Here is a 17189-nt window from a genome sequence, read left to right as displayed (position 1 = left end):
TAAGTATGTTTCAGGTTGAGATTGACAGATTTTTAATCAGTAAGGGATTAAAGGGTTATGGGGATATGACGGGAAAGTGAAGTTAAGAATTATCACATCAATCAAAATCTCATTGAATGGCGGAACAGACACGATGGGCTGAATGGCCTACTTTTGCTCCTACATCTTATGGTCTTATGGTTATTTCCCGCTTTGGCATTGATAACCAACCCTGCTCCCAGGTTGGTACTGCTTGGTGTTGACTTTAATGGTGCAGTTTGGGATCCCATCCATACAGTCATCACTGACTGATGTCAACTGGAGAACCGCCTTGGGACTGGACAGGACAAGCTGAAGGAGAGAGGTGATATAATTATTGCCTTGGTGGTGTTGAGTGAGATGAGTGAGTTAATATGCCTCATTAACCAATCCTTGCAAAACCAGTCCACACCATTGGTTGAGACGCCAACACATATGGATAATCTTTGAGAACTTGTTCATCTCAAGCAGTGAATCTGTCTCGATAGCCCATTGTCAATCAGGGTGAGTGGGTTACTTCCAGTACTTCCAAATAGAATATATAATTTAAGAGGATTCCAGCGAAGGAAGATGTTTTGCAGATGAGAATTGTGAGGCTTTCAAATGCACCATATGCTAAGTTGGATGGAGGACCAGGAATGACCGTGTAATGTTTCAGGATTAGGAGACCAGGAACGAGGTGAGTATTACCGCAATTTGTCGCTTGAGTTTCCATGTTGTTGATTTGACCATCAGAGGAACCATGATTATTGATGTTCTAGCGAGTGACCTCAGAGTAAATGATGGCCACAGTCAGCTTGGTCATGGTGAACTCAACTGTTCAGGAGATTTCACCACTGGGGCCTTACTCCAGGCGGGATTTTCCAGCCCTGTTGTGGCAGGGCCCTCTGCCGCGGGAGATTCGGCAACCCAGCCAAAAGATTATTGAATTTCGGCAGGACTGGACAATCTGGCGGCAGTTTTGAAAAGTGAACCGTAAAGGAGACATTAACTTTCAGACACAGGGCAGGACAAGTGTTTGTGTCCGCACACAGACAATATTAGCAATAATAATTCACCGTCACTGGGTCAAAAACCTGGAAGTCCCTTCCTAACTGCATAGTGGGTGTACCTACACTAGTTTGACAAAGTGGTTCAATAAACTGGCTGACTGCCACCTTTCTGATAACCATTTGGGATGAATAAAAATGCTGGCTTTGTCAGTGACCTCATGGGCAGAAGTCTATGTTCTCCCACCGGAGCTGAATCGCACCTAATTTACACTGAAGCGGGTCACAATCCTTAGCCATGCAAATTTATGCATGACGAGGATCGCAAGGGATTCCCGAGAGAATCTCGCTATCGGGCTGCCATTTTGAGCGGGTGGCCCGATAGCGAGGTCCCGAGTCTGAGAGTCCCCTCCACCCCCTGCAACGCAATCCACCCCTCGCTGCATTTTCTGAGTCATTCCGGCCACTCACACCCTGCGCAGTATGAGGGTGACCTTACCCACACCCGCCAGACACTCCAAATTAGGGAGACCCACACCAGGGACCCCCCCATAAGAGAGCCCCCTGTCTGAAAGTCCCCCTTAAGCGAGACCGCTTGCCAGGAAGCTAGATATCAGTACTGCTAGGGAAGCAGTAAAAACAATCACTGCTTTAAAACTCACCTGTGCAATACACCTGCTGGCTCAGGCACAGGAAGCAGCCCCTGTCAATTCCTGGAAAGAGAAAACCAGTCAGCTGTATTTAAACCCCTTCAGATCTTTGATCTGCAAGAGATTTATTCATTTCTCTGTGATATTGATTTTACAAGGCTGTGATTGACAGCTTGCACACATACCCAGCTTTCTGCATTTTTTCATTCATCTCCCTTCACACTTGAGTAACTTGAGCTGTGAAACTAACCCCAATGTTTATAAACGCCTAGCTTTGATTGACAGCTCCTGGATAACATCAAAGACAGTTAACTGCTTTCTGCAGAGTAAAAGAAGTGAGAGCACTTAAAGCACTGAACTTGTTAGGTGTGGGGAGAGGGAGACAGGGAGGGTGACCCTCAGGTGGACATTGGGAGAGACTCCCTTCAAGAGTTACCCCCTTGGCTCACTGTAAGATCCACCATGTCAGGGCCACGTCTGTCAACATCTGCACCAATTCTCGCCAATGTGATTCCTGGCCCAGAGGACCAGGGATATACGCGGCCCCGGAGAATATGGCCCGGCCCATGACGTCTGGCTTGGGGTGCAGACCTCGATCTCAACGCCAACATGGTCGTCAATCCCATTTTTTGTCCGACACTGAATTCTCCGCTGCATCTGGAACTCCGCTAACAGTGACGGTGGAGAATCAGGTCCCATATCCACAAAAGAATAAAAAAAGAGTCGCGGAATTCTACGTTGGCAGGTTCCTCCAGTCCGCCGGCAGCGCACCCTTGCCCGCGGGTTACCTGCGTGAGGTGGCCTCAATGGGAAACCCGATTTGCCGGCTGCGGGAACAAAGAATCCCACTGCCGGCAGGGATGTGCTGCGCCGGGAAACGCAGCTGGCGGACCGGAGAATCCCACCCAAGATGTTCCGGACCCCTGGGTCCCTTTGTCAAGGTGGCACGTTTGGCAGAATTGCATCTGCTGAGGGCTCGTGAACGAGGTGCTTGCTGGAGAAAGTGGCATCAGATTAGGAACCAGACGGGACCCTGCCCATTTCCAGTTTTAATTCAGGTGGATTCGCAGATAAGTGGGAATCCCGCTGTCAGGTTGAGATTTTCTGATCCCAAAATAATCACAGCTTTCATCCAGCATTCTGGATTTGACTGTTTCTCGACTGTGCGGTGCTCACGAGGGTCAGCAAGGGGAGAGAGCAGCAGGGAGGGATTGACAGCTGATTTCCAACTTCATGCAGAGGGTCAGCTCTCTCGACTTGTGTAATCGTCACTATGTCAGGAGCTTCAGGCTTTCAGGGCAGGTCATTGGTGACAACTGCAGCCTCCTGGAGCAAGACCTCCTTCCCAGTGGAGGAGCTGCACGCACTTTGTCAGTGATCGTCGGTCAATGTCTCTGTCACTGGAGGGCTGCCCCCTGTTCCCTGTCTGCCCCAGCAGTTTTGTTCTCTCTCTGGAAGGACACTCACTTCCTCGGCCACTTTCAACCACACTCGGTTTGATAAGCTGACCTCTTCCCCTCACCTTCAGCGAATATCACCTCATTTCAGTCCCTCAGAACCTGCATGTAGGACCTCCAGGACCCTGGGGGGCAGCATTGCAGGAATCAATGTACAGTTCAGCCATTCTAACCCCTGGCCAATTGCATCCAGATGCTGCAGATGTCAGCAGCGACCTGGCCGTGAAAACCTGAGCCTCATGGGAAAATTCCGCGCCTCATCCCAGCCAATCTCACTGACAGGTCGGGAAATGTGGAAGCAGAATGTTGATCTCATTGTTGGGTTAAAGAGTCACGGCAAAACCTACTGCTGAATCAATCAGATTTCCAAACCATTGCGTGCAGCTTCGTGTGGATAAAATTCCACCCAGTGCTTCCCATCGGTTCTTGAGTCATGGAGTGAGATTCCTGGTGCCACATTGGGTTAAAATGGGAATACATAAAATTACCACCACAGCACGGTGTTATAGTTCCAACTTGGAATGCTGTGTAGCTTGAGGTAGAACCTGGAGCTTGTGGTGTTCCTGCTGCCCTTTGTTCTTGGTGTGTTTTGATTGATTAGTCTGAACGAAGGTCATCTCCCTTATTATAAACTGATCCATTTTAAATTCCTGTTCATTCCACAAGTAACATATTTCTCACTTGCTTGTGTGTCTCCTGCTACTTGTGGGGAATATTTGCTCTGTTTTTCCTCATTCTGGGTTGTATTTAAGTGTCAAAAATTTGAGTTCTAGAGTGTGTTAAATGTTAACAATGAACAGGGGTTGTACGGTGGCACAGTGGTTAGCACTGCTGCCTCACAGCGCCAGGGACCCGGGTTCAGTTCCAACCTTGGGTGACTGTGCGGAGTCTGCACGTTCTCCCCGTATCTGCGTGGGTTTCCTCCGGGTGCTCCGGTTTCCTCCCTGGATTGGCCGTGCTAAATTGCCCCCAAAAAACAACAAACGGGAGTTGGCTCAGGTTGATGAAAATGTGGGTTCGTTCTCGAACGTTTGGGCATTTAAGAGAAAAACACCTTTGAAAGTGTGATCATGCCTTATAAGATTTCCCTGTGACACATAATGAGGCCCACACTCTGCCTCTTTCAGAGCTGATGTGTCTTCCAGAGACAGCTGGTTCAGTAACTGGATTCCAGACAACTAAGTCCAATACAGCTCAAAGAACAGGATCAGAGCCCAGTGAATTAAAGGAATAGATTCTGATCCCAGTGAATGAAAGTAATGGATACAGATCCCAATGAATTAAATGAATGGGATCAGATCCCAACGAATTAAACAAATGGGATCAGATTCCATTAATTTTTTGATTTATTTATCCATTCACAGAATGTGAATGTTACTGGCACAGTCGGCATTTATTGTCCATTCCTAGTTTCCCTTTAAAGGGTGGTGTCGGAAAGGGGGTTCCATGTTTTTGGATGAATGCTGATGAAGGCACAGAGATATAATTCATACAATCATAGAATTTACAGTGCAGAAGGAGGCTATTTGGCCCATTGTGTCTTGGGAAGAGCACCCGACTGTCATGATATCCACATTAACATATCATAGTGCAATCACACACACACTGATGGACAGGTGGATGGACCAACCAACACACACACAACATCACAGCCAATCACCAGTGAGAGCACACACACTATAAAATAGGGAACACCACAGTTCCCGCTCATTCTACCGGGAGATAGCTCAGAGCACAGAGCTCACAGCGTGCCACTCAGACATATACCATGTGCTGAGTGCCTCACTAAGATAGTGCTAGGGCTGGGTCCACAGGTTAGCTGGTGAAGCACGAACCACAGCCAGAAGTTAATAGTTATTATTGTACAGAATAATAAAACAGAGTTGTACCATCTACAACCGTGTTTGTTCGTTTTTATATCGGAACACCCAACACGACATGATACCAGGATTGGAAACTCGCCAGCGGCTGTGAGACCTACCTGCACCTCTTCAGAGATCCGCCATCCTACGCCATGGACACCATCAGCCCGCCGCAGCCGCTCCAAATCGCAGGAAATCTCGGCATCAACTGGAAGCTGTTTAATCAGCGCTTCCAGCTCTTCCTGGAAGCCACAGAAAGGGAGAATGCATCGGACACCAGGAAGATCACCCTCCTCCTCTCCACGGCGGGGCAACACGCCATTCACATTTACAACTCCCTGGCATTCGCGGAAGGTGAGGACAAGACGAAGTACAAGACGGTCCTTCTAAAATTTGAGGAACACTTCAGCGTCGAAGTTAATGGGAGCTTCGAGAGCTACCTCTTCCAGCAGCGCCTGCAGGGTAAGGATGAGCCTTTTCAATCTTATTTGACACACCTCCGTATCCTCGCGCAGTCCTGCAGCTATGAGGCCACCTCCGACTCCATGATTCAGGATCAGATAGTTTTTGGGGTCACCTCGGACACCCTACGCCAGCAGCTCCTCAAAATAAAGCGCCTCACCCTAGCCACCGCCATTGAAACCTGCGTCCTCCACGAAAACGCGGCCAGCCGGTACTCCCAATTCCAGGTGGCCGAATCGGCACGGCAGGGGTCCTACGAGGCCGAGCGGGTCCAGTCGATCGAGTTCCTCCCGGCCCGCGGCCCGGATGAGGGCGGCCATTTCACGCTCTTTCCGAGGCCTCCCGCGCTTGTACGCGCCAAAAGAGGGGACGTTGACGCAGAGGGATATGATGCGCAGGTGCTCTCTATGCAGGGCCGCACCGCACATGCGCAGTGGCGCGACGAACGCCATGGCGTCACGACGTACGGCAAATGTGGATCCGCACACTTAAAGCGGCAATGTCCAGCCAAAGCGCGACAATGCCTCCGCTGTGGCAGGATGGGCCACTACGCTGCCTGCTGTCGAGCAGCTCAACCTGCCAACTCTCCACAATTCCGCCAGCCTCGCAGGGACGTGCGGGCCATTCAGCCTCCATACACCGAGTCATACCCTGACGACGTACAGACCGGTGATACCGACGACCGGGAACACTTCTGCGTTGCAGTAATAGACAGGAATCGGATGTCCCCAAGTAGGACCCACCAGCCGATGCCAGTGCACAGCATTAATCCGGGCGATGAATGGTGTGCCACCCTAACGGTCAACCGATCACCAATCACATTCCGCTTAGACACTGGTGCCTCCGCCAATCTCATTGCCTGGTCAGCCTTCCACACCTTGAAGGTTAAACCACAGATTCTGCCATCCCACTGTCAGCTGGTTGATTACAACGGGAACATTATCCCGGCCATGGGGTCCTGCCAGCTCGAGGTTGCACACAATTCATACACAGCCACACTGTCTTTTGAGATAGTTGGATCCTCGAAGGACTCTCTGTTAGGCGCACAGGCGTGCAAGATCCTCCACCTCGTTCAGCGGGTACACACTCTGTCTCCAGAAGGCACGTCAGAGTTCCCGGATGCAGACTTTAGGGCGCAGCTCCACTCGCTCCTCGCCCACAACCAGGAGGTTTGCGAGGGCATGGGCACACTGCTCTACACTTACAGAATACGGCTCAAACCTGACGCCACCCCGGTCATTCACGCACCTCGTAGAGTCCCAGCACCATCAAAGATGGCCTCAAGCAGCAGCTGCAGGATCTGCAGGACCAAGGAGTGCTTTCCCGGGTCACGGAGCCAATGCCATGGGTCAGCTCCATGGTGTGCGTAAAAAAGCCCTCCGGCGAGCTTCGGATCTGCATCGACCCGAAAGACCTGAAGAATAACATCATGAGGGAACACTACCCCACATCCACACCAATACTGCTACAATAGGATGCCGTTTCGCATCATCTCGGCATCCGAGGTGTTTCATCGCATCATGGAACAGATGATGGAGGGCATCGAAGGGGTGCGCGTCTATGTTGATGACGTCATCATCTAGTCCACCACATCACAGGAGCACTTCAGTCGTCTCTTGCGTGTCTTTGCACAGATACGAGATCACGGCCTGCGCCTCAACCGAGCCAAGTGCTCTTTTGGCCAAACTGAACTAAAGTTTCTGGGGGACGACATATCCCGGTCAGGGGTGCGTCCGGATGCAGACAAAGTGGCAGCTATTACAGCCATGCCGCAGCCGGCAGACAAGAAGGCAGTGCTGCGCTTTCTCGGGATGGTCAACTTCCTGGGGAAGTTTATTCCCAACCTTGCCTCGCACACAACGGCTCTTCGCCACCTGGTCAAGAAGACAACGGAATTCCAGTGGCTTCCCGCACACCAGAAGGAATGAGAGGAGCTCAAGATCAAGCTCACCACCGCCCCGGTATTGGCGTTCTTCGACACTACTCGGGACACAAAGATCTCAACTGATGCCAGCCAGTCCGGCATTGGGGCGGTACGCCTGCAACGGGACGACACTGCATCATGGGCCCCGGTCGCCTATGCCTCGCACAGAACAGCGCGATGCGCAGATTGAAAAGGAGTGCCTGGGCTTGTTGATCGGCATCGACAAATTCCACGATATGTGTATGGTCTTCCGCAGTTCACTGTGGAGACCGACCATCGCCCCCTGGTCGGCATCATTCAGAAGGACCTCAACGAGATGACCCCTCGCCTCCAGCGCATTCTGCTCAAGCTCCGGAGGTACGACTTCCAACTTGTCTGCACCCCGGGAAAGGACCTCATCATCGCAGATGCCCTGTCCAGAGCAGTGAGCACACCGCCCGAATCGGGGGGGGTTGGTCTGTCAGGTCGACGCACAAGTAGCCTTCACATCAGCCAATCTTCCGGCAACCGATGCACGTCTGTCCCACATTCGCCGTGAGACTGCGGCTGACCCCCTTCTACAACGTGTGATGCGCCACATGACGGAAGGGTGGCTCAAGGGGCAGTGCCCACAATTCTACAATGTCCGGGACGACTTGGCCGTCATTGATGGTGTCCTCCTAAAGTTGGACCGGATTGTGATCCCACACAGCATGCACCGGCTTGTCCTCGAACAATTGCACGAAGGCCATCTCGGGGTTGAAAAGTGCAGGCGGAGGGCCCGAGAAGCTGTGCACTGGCCGGGCATCAGCGTCGACATTGCCAAAATGGTGCTCAACTGCCCCACCTGCCAAAGGTTTCAGCCGGCGCAACCCCCTGAGACACTTCAGCCCCATGAGTTGGTGACGTTCCCCTGGGCAAAGGTGGATGTGGACCTCTTTCATGCGCTCGGCAGGGACTACATCATTATGATTGACTATTTTTCCAATTATCCGGAGGTCATACGCCTGCACAACTTGACATCATCAGCTGTCATCAGAGCATGTAAGGAAACCTTCGCTCGCCATGGAATTCCGCTCACCGTCATGTCTGACAACGGGCCCTGTTTTGCGAGCCAAGAATGGTCTTCTTTTGCCGCTTCATACGGCTTCACACACACAAAGGATGCCCTTTGCATCCCCAGTCAAATGGCAAGGTGGAAAAGGGCATCCATATCGTGAGGCGGCTCCTCTGCAAGGCTGCTGATGCCGGATCTGACTTCTGTTTAGCTCTGCTGGCCTATCGCTCAGCCCCACTGTCCACGGGCCTCTCGCCAGACCAGCTGTTGATGGGTCGCACCCTCAAGACCACTGTGCTGTCCATTCATGTTCCTAAACCCGACCATGCTCCAGTACTGCAAAGGATGCGACAGCAGCGTGCTCAGTAGAAGGTGGCACATGACACTCGGGCAACTGATCTTCCTGCCCTGGCGCCTGGAGACAACGTCCGCATACACCCATCCGGAGGGTGGTTGGTCGGCAACTGCCGAGGTTCTCCGTCGCGTGGCTCCCCGCTTGTTCCTGGTTCGCATGCCTGATGGCTCCATTCGCCGGCGTAATCGGCGGGCCCTTCGGCTGCTTCCGCGCTCGCTATGTGATCATGCACCGGTGCCACGCCCCCCTGTTGTCCCTGATGTCGACTTCGTGGAGCTTCCTGCCACTCTGCCTATTCCTCTCTCGCCCGTGGCCAGGCCCATTCCTCAGCCGGTGGATCCTTACCCACCCTTGAGGCGGTCAACCCGTATTCGTCGTCCACCTACTAGACTGGACTTATGAGTCTGTTTGCACATTGGACTCACTGAATTGTTTTGCAATAATGTTAACGTGTTTCTTTCTTGTCGTTCCAGGAGTTCTCTTTCGATATTTGATGTTTGCACTTGTTTTGTTTGTGGTACAACCTCGTTGCTCTGTTGCACCTGACACCTTCCTATGTATATAGTTTAGCCTCATGCACATGTTGTAAATATTGCACATACATACTCAGATGCACTCAGTACACACCAATATTTATTACCATGTAGACACATATCCTTGTGAAAAGGGGGGATGTCATGATATCCACATTAACATATCATGGTGCAATCACACACACACACACACTGATGGACAGGTAGATGGACCAATCAACACACACACACAACATCGCAGCCAATCACCAGTAAGAGCACACGCACTATAAAACAGGGAACACCACGGTTCCCGCTCATTCTACCAGGAGATAGCTCAGAGCACAGAGCTCACAGCGCGCCACTCAGACATACACCATGTGCTGAGTGCCTCACTAAGATAGTGCTAGGGCTGGGTCCACAGGTTAGCTGGTGAAGTACAAACCACAGCCAGAAGTTAATAGTTATTATTGTACAGAATAATAAAACAGAGTTGTACCATCTACAACCGTGTTGGTTCATTTGTGTATCGGAACACCCAATGCGACACCTACATAAGCCCACATCTCCACCCTATCCCTGTAATCCCATCTAACCTAAGGGCAATTAAGCATGGCCAATCCACCTGCACATCTTTGGACTGTGGGAGGAAACCGGAGCACCCGGAGGAAACCCACGCAGACACGGGGAGAATTTGCAGACTCCACACAGACTCGAACCTGGGACCCTGGTGATGTGAAGCAACTGTGCTAACCACTGTGCTACCGTTTCAAGTCGGGATGATGCACTGGGGCTGGTTTAACACAGTGGGCTAAACAGCTGGCTTGTAATGCATAACAAGACCAGTAGCTCCGGTTCAATTCCCATACCGGCCTCCCCAAACAGACGGCGGAATGTGGCGACTGGGGGCCTTTCACATTAACTTCACTGAAGCCCACTTGTGACAATAAGCAATTATTATTATTAGCTTTGAGTGAGAACCTGGAGATTCTGGTCTTCCTGCACCTGCTGCCCTAGTCCTACAGGTAGTGGAGGTTGCCGCTTTGCAAGGTAGTAGACAGGCAATGGGGAGACAGGAAGTGAACCCGTTCATTACAGGATACACAACCTCAGATCTGCTGTATAACCAGAGTTTTGTTGTGTCTCTGGTCAACAAAGCCTAAAGATGTTGGTGATGGGTTTGGGTTGGGGGGAGATTCAGCGAATTCAGGTGTTGAATGTCAGATGTTTGTGAGGAGGATCTTTCAGAGTCAACTGGGCTGAATGTACTTTTGTCATGTCCAAATCTGATACCTCGGCTAAGGTCATCTGGTGGAGTCAATATTATTCCTCATGTAGTTTGTTTGAAGGGATTTGGATCTTGGTTTTGAACTGTGTGAATCACTACACGAGGCCAGAGTGGATCTGGAGCCACACATCAACCTGACTGCAGGATAAGGTCTCGTGTTATGTACTCTGGGATAACACAGGCTGCAACTGGATGCAGCTTTAACCAAAAGATACTCCAGAACTTGAAGTTAGTTCAATCTGATTTATTGAACCAGTAGCACAGTTAGCACAGTTCTCTATGAGTTTGACTCTCTGCTAACCTAAGTGTGGTTATTCTGTCTGACTGAACCATACTAGCTCTTAGCCACGTGCTGGAGGTGTGATACTGTAAATACACCCTGACTCACTCTGTAGATGTTCATCAGTGTAAAGAGGTGGAGTGTGAGTGCCTCGTGCCTTTTATAGTGAGATACACCCCTGAGTGTCCTGCCTGCTCATTGGTCATGTCTTGTTCTCTGTGTTCATTAGCTGCCTGTCTGTGCCTGTCTGTATATCATTATCTGCATGTCTGCATATCATGACATCTCTCCTTTTTTTTAATGTTTTGTTGGCATATGGGAACGTACTTACATGTGGTGGCATATATTAACATATTTACAAGCGGTGGCATATGTGAACGTATTTACATGTGAAGACAGCTGTCTAATGTGAGAAAACAGAACATTGCAAACAAAACAAATGTTCATAAGTCCAGTCTCTGGGGCTTGCGTCTGATCCTTGTCGACCGCCGTAGAGGTGGTGGTGGGGACATCGGCGCCTTGACAGGCGGGATGGAAGCCTGACTGGTGGTGCAGACCTGCAGAAGGCTGCATAGTGTCCAGGCTTCCCGCAGTTTAAACATCGCCTGCCTCTTGCAGGGCAGTATTTCTTTAAGTGGGCGTTGCCGCAGTTCGAGCACGTCATGACGTCGGCGTCCTGACGCTCCACGCATCATCACACATGCGCAGTGCGGGTGTCGGCCTCTTCGTTATCCCGTTAACATCACGCATACGTGGGGCCCCAGGAAAAACGCGCGAAATGGCCGCTTTCTTCAACGCTGAGGCGCTGCATCCGGGAGATGGCCTGCACACTCACTGCATCGTGGGAGGCAAGTTTCTCATTTTCAGCCGATTTGTACTGGGCATAGCGATTTTTGGCGTGTTCATGCACTGTCCATGTTTCAATCGCGACTGGCAGGGTCATATGCTTGATTTTCAGTAGCTGCTCTCTCAGAGGATCAGAGTGAACTCCAAAAACGAGTTGGTCGCTGATCATGGAGTCAGCAATATCACCAAAGTTGCAGGAAAGCGCTAGCAGGCGGAGGTTAGTTCAGAAGGAGTTGAAAGATTCATCTTTACCTCGTAGACGCTGTTTGAATATGTAACGCTCGAAGATTTCATTGTTGTCCACTTCACAGTGACTGTCAAACTTGTCCAGGATGGTCTGAAACTTTGTCTTGTCCTGGCCTTCGGTGAAGTGAAAAGAGTTGAAGAGTTCGATGGCTTGATCACCCGCTGTTGAGAGGAGAAGCGCGATCTTCCTTGCATCAGACGCACCCACGAGGTCTGAAGCTTCGATGTACAGCAGAAACTTTTGCCTGAATGTCCGCCAGTTGGCACTGAGATTGCCGGAGGTCCTGAGCTGGTGAGGAGCCTGAATCTTCTCTATGGTGCCGGGATACATTCGCTGGTTGTCACGGAACGGACTGAGGTAAACCACCTAGATTAAGCAGTCTCCTGGTAGCATGTCGTGTTCTGTACTCTGGGTTAACACAGGCTGCAACTGGATGCAGCTTTAACCAAAAGATACTCCAGACCTTGAAGTTAGTTCAATCTGATTTATTGAACCAGTAGCACAGTTAGCACAGTTCTCTATGAGTTCGACTCTCTGCTAACCTAAGTGCGCTTACTCTGTCTGACTGAACCAGACTAGCTCTTAGCCACGTGCTGGAGGTGTGATACTGTACATACACCCTGACTCACTCTGTAGATGTTCATCAGTGGAAAGAGGTGGAGTGTGAGTGCCTTGTGCCTTTTATAATGAGATACCACCCCTGAGTGTCCTGCCTGCTCATTGGTCATGTCCTGTTCTCTGTGTTCATTAGCTGCCTGTCTGTGCCTGTCTGTATATCATTATCTGCATGTCTGCATATCATGACATCTCCCCTTTTTGTTTTAATGTTTTGTTGGCACATGGGAACGTACTTACATGTGGTGGCATATATTAACATATTTACAAGCGGTGGCACTTCTCGACGCCCAGGTCCCTCATGGATTTGGCGGAGCACCAAGCTCTGGAGACTGAGTGGAATGACAATCCGGTCCAGCTTGAGGAGGATACCAACAATCACCGTCAGGTTGTCCTTTACATTGTAAAATGGAGGGCACTGCCCTTTCTGCCAGCCATTGGCGAGGTGGTGCATGACACGCTGCAAGAGGGCGTCTTTGGCTGTCTCCTCGCGGATACGAACCACCTTCTCATCAGGTGCCGGGAGGTGTTGCGTTTTCTTCTTTTACTCTGTCCTTTCTGTGGCTCTGTACCAATTATGGCAATCAGTGAGTTTGCCCTTCTGTCTATGTTATCAATATTCTGATGCTTAGAGTCGCCAGGTCTCAAATGACACCACCACAAGGTTCAACCGGCTATCGATGAAAGAGCCAAACATCAGTTAGTTAGTTCAAGGTTAAGGGTACGTTATTTACACACAATTAGTCATGCAACATAAACACTACACGTTAACTACACCTATCGACTAAGACAACATGTACTTAACTTCGGGCACCCGGCTTAGGTCAGAGGAACAGTGGCCGCTGTTCGGTTCTGGATCTATCGAGTCTGAAGGAGTAACTGCTGCTCAGCTAGGCTCATCCGTCTGGTAGCGAGCTTTGAACTTGGACTTGCTTCTGGTGGTGCTGCGATTGGAGATGGCCGTGACCGGGGTACCAGGTCCAAGAGAGGACGAACATGTGGCGAACTCTTCTTCTTATACTTGGGGGTTTTCGCGCTCTTTTGTGCGGTCCTTCAGTTTGGGCCCCACTAATTGGGCGATCCCTGATCACTCTATTCGATTCCTAACCAATAAGTGGGCGGGGATCTAGATGGCTGGGCGTGTCCCAAGTGTCACTGACCCCGTTGTTTACGCCTCCCATGAACAGAGAGTGGTGCCAAAATGTCTGGGACTGTACCGGTCGCTCGAGTACCAGTCCTTTGTTTTGGTGAAGATGGGCCATCAAATGCTAATCGGCCCCATTAAAATGCTAATTGGACGGAGTTTCGATACCGTCTGGATTTCTTGCTTGCAAATATGCATTTCAGGCTCTGAGCCTGCCTGAGTCTTGGCTTGTCCATTTTACCCGCTAGGCTTTGCGAGTTTCTCTGTACCTAGTTGTAAGTGGCCATCACAGATGGCTACAGAGGGTGATAGCACACAGTTGCACCTGTGATTCAATGTATCGGATGATTTCCAGCGGTTCACTAGGCAATGTGATGGAACGGGACAATGCATCAGCGATGATGAGCTCCTTGCCAGGCGTGTACACTAAGTGAAAGTCGTACCTTCTGAGTTTGAGGAGAATGTGCTGCACCCGAGGCATCATGTCGCTCAGGTCCTTGTGGATAATGTGGACCAGAGGCCTATGATCCGTCTCGACAGTGAATGTCAGCAGGCCGTAGACATAATCATGAAACTTGAGAATGCCAGTGAGAAGACCCAGGCATTCCTTCTCTATTTGTGCATACCTTGTTTCGGTGGGCATCATGGCCCTCGATGAGTAGGCTACTGGTTCCCAGGATGAAGTGTCATCGCGTTGAAGCAGCACCGCACCGATGCCATCCTGGCTCGCATGTGTTGAGATCTTCGTCTCCCTGTCTGGGTCGGAAAATGCCAAGACGGGTGCATTGGTGAGCTTGGCTTTCAGCTCCAACCACTCTGCCTGATGTGCTGCCTTCCATTCAAAGGCAGTGGACTTTTTTACCAGGTTTCGTAGGGCCGTTGTGTGTGAGGCCAGGTTTGGGATGAACTTGCCCAGAAGATTGACCATGCCCAGGAAGTGCAACACCGCCTTCTTGTCTTCAGGGACCTTCATGGCTTCGATGGTCTTGGCCTTGTCTGTGTTCGGGCGCATGCCCTGCTGAGGGATCTGGTCACCTAGGACCTTGAGTGTCGACATGCCAAAGCAACATTTGGACCTGTTCAGCTTCAGGCCATTGGCATTGTAGCCATGTAAAATGGCTGACTCCCGATTAGAATGGTCAAACCCCGATTTAAAATGGCGAACGGAAGAGGCTAATGGGAAAAACAGCCAACAGGACTCAAACAGACAGCTGCAGGTAAAACAGTGTATTCGCCTCTGGGGAAGTCGGCCCAGACCGATACCTGCAGCCATCAACATCACAACAACCCAGCCATCTGCATTTTAGTCAGTCATCCCTGGGAACAATTGCTACAAATTAGCAACATAAAGCCGACCCTGACCTTTCAGCGCCAACAGTGGCTGACACAAAGAGAGGTAAACGACCACCCCTCGATCAAGGAATCGCTCCAGTATTGGAGCATATCGAACCAAGTGATTGGGACCAAGTCCAATCACTTGGAACCAGGTACAAGGTCCGCCCCGAGAGGCGGGAAGCCCCTGGGGACTATAAGAATAGGGGCCAAGTTCAACTCGACCCTTCTTCTCCTACTCGCAACCTTCGAGACCCTTCTACAAGAAACTGTAAGTTTTACTCCAGCGATCGCTACCAGATAGGCACTCCTGACTATCGACTTGTACCAGCTTTTGAATCCCGCAGGCTCAGAACCAATTCGAAAGACCACTCGTTTCCCTGACCTGGTGGGCCATTTCCAAAGTTATGTATTGGCCTATTAGTGGTAGGTAGTAGTCTAGAAGTAGGATTATTATATAAGTATTAATTGCTGTATATAATAAATGAGCATTGATTTAACTCTCACTAAGTGGTGTGTTGCATTATTAATCATTACTTGGACTTGAACCACGTGGCGGTATCAGAAAGATACCTGGCGACTCATGAGCAAAGGTGACAGAATTAGAGCAAATAAACTAAGGCTAAAACGAGCAACAGCATGGACACGGCGGAATACCTGCTGGAGGCGGGAAACATGCTCTTCAGGGGTCGTGGACCATATGATGATGTCGTCCACGTACACACGAACCCCTTCAATGCCCTCCATCATCTGCTCCATGATGCGATGGGAGATCTCCGATGCCGAGACAATGCCAAACGGCATGCGATTATAGCAGTATCTGCCAAACGGTGTGTTGAAGGTGCAGAGCCTTCTGCTGGACTCATCCAGCTGGATTTGCCAAAATCCATGTGGCGCATCTAACTTGGTGAAACAACGTGCGTGTGGCATCTCACTGGTGAGTTCCTCCCACTTCGGGATGGGGTAGTGTTCACGCATTATAGTCTTATTCAGATCATTAGGATCACTGCAGATGCGCAGGTCTCCCGAAGGCTTTCTAACACATACCATCGAGCTGACCCAGTCAGTCGGTTCGGTTACCTTGGAAACAATGCCCTGTTGCTGAAGATCCTTGAGCTGTGCCTTCAGGTCGTCCCTCAGCGGAGCCGGGACCCGGTGTGGTGCGTGGACCACTGGCTTGGCATCAGGTCATAGCAGAATCTTGTATCAATATGGCAGCGTGCCCATCCCGTTGAACACATCCGGATACTGAGCGAGGATGTCGTCAATGCCGGCCTGAAGATCCGCATTGGAAGATGTTGTTGTGTAAACCCGCTGCACGAGGTTCAGCTGCTTGCAGGCCTGCGTGCCAAGTAGGGATGTCCTGTCTGGCTTGACAATTTCAAAACGTAACCGTGCATGGGTGCTCCGTTTGGAGACGTGTAGATGGCAGGATCCCAGTGCCGTGATGGCATTTCCATTATAGTCCAGGAGCCTACAGGCTGCTGGAAGGACCTTGGGGGGGCTTCTTGATGTGTTTGAAATCTGCCTGTGAGAGGAGGTTGGCAGAACCACCTGTGTCCAGCTTAAACTGGATGGAGCAGTGGTTGACCTGCATCACCGCACGCCATTCGTCCGCAGAATCCACAGCGAGGATGGATTGAATTTGTGATGAGTTGGATGTGGCATATTCACCTTTGGTAATGATGCCCACACAGTAGGCGGAGTCCAGGCGGTCTTCCTCTGGATCCGTTATGCTGCCAGGATCAGAATCCTGTAATCGTTGTTGCACACTCTGAACGTGCCGTTATCGGAATTAGGAGCGCTGGCCCCTGACTGGCAAATCTGATACCTCGGCTAAGGTCGTCTGGTGGAGTCAATATTATTCTTCATGTAGTTTGTTTGAAGGGATTTGGACCTTGGTTTTGAACTGTGTGAATAACTAGGCCAGGCCAGAGTGGATCTGGAGCCACACGTCAACCGGACTGCAGGGTAAGGTAGCAGATTTCCTTTGCTAAATGACATTAGTGAGTGGGCAGGATTTATACACATCTATTCTTGAGCTGCTTAAAGCACCAGAGTTATGTGGGACAGGCTGGATGGACAAGAGCATCTTTTTATGTTCGGCATTTTTCATATGTTCACTTTGTCAGTGATCGTCGGTTAAAGTCTCTGTCACTGGAGGGCTGCCCC

The sequence above is a fragment of the Scyliorhinus torazame genome, chromosome 9 (assembly GCF_047496885.1).
Source record: "Scyliorhinus torazame isolate Kashiwa2021f chromosome 9, sScyTor2.1, whole genome shotgun sequence".
Lineage (NCBI taxonomy): Eukaryota > Metazoa > Chordata > Chondrichthyes > Carcharhiniformes > Scyliorhinidae > Scyliorhinus > Scyliorhinus torazame.
Note: the sequence above shows the minus strand (reverse complement) of the source record.